Genomic DNA, 280 nt, shown 5'->3' with positions numbered 1-280 from the left:
TTGCGTGGCGTGCAACACCGGGTATCGGAACGGTAGAGGGCATCGTTGCGCGAGAAAATGTCCGCGATGTTACGCGATTCCGTCGTGCGAGGGTTCTGGCGCCGAGCTGGTTAGGTGCGATTCGTGTAATCATACGTTCTTCGGAAATCCCTGTTTCGAGCGTCATCGTGCGGAAAGATCTCACGATGGAAAATCGGACGCAAGCGTTTGCAAATCCGTTAGAATTTGCAACGACTGCAGACGCTTCGTGAAATCGAATTCGCGTCACGACTGCGACGTT

At 53.6% G+C, this 280-nt stretch overlaps 1 pseudogene; it reads left to right on the top strand.

The window, feature by feature from the left end:
* LOC108757562 (uncharacterized) overlaps window positions 1-280 on the top strand; it is a 10,832-nt pseudogene that overhangs the window by 8,356 nt on the left and 2,196 nt on the right.

The sequence above is a fragment of the Trachymyrmex cornetzi genome, unplaced genomic scaffold (genome assembly GCF_001594075.2).
Source record: "Trachymyrmex cornetzi isolate Tcor2-1 unplaced genomic scaffold, Tcor1.1 scaffold1466, whole genome shotgun sequence".
NCBI classification, from domain to species: domain Eukaryota; kingdom Metazoa; phylum Arthropoda; class Insecta; order Hymenoptera; family Formicidae; genus Trachymyrmex; species Trachymyrmex cornetzi.
This window is presented reverse-complemented; position numbering and strand designations above follow the sequence as displayed.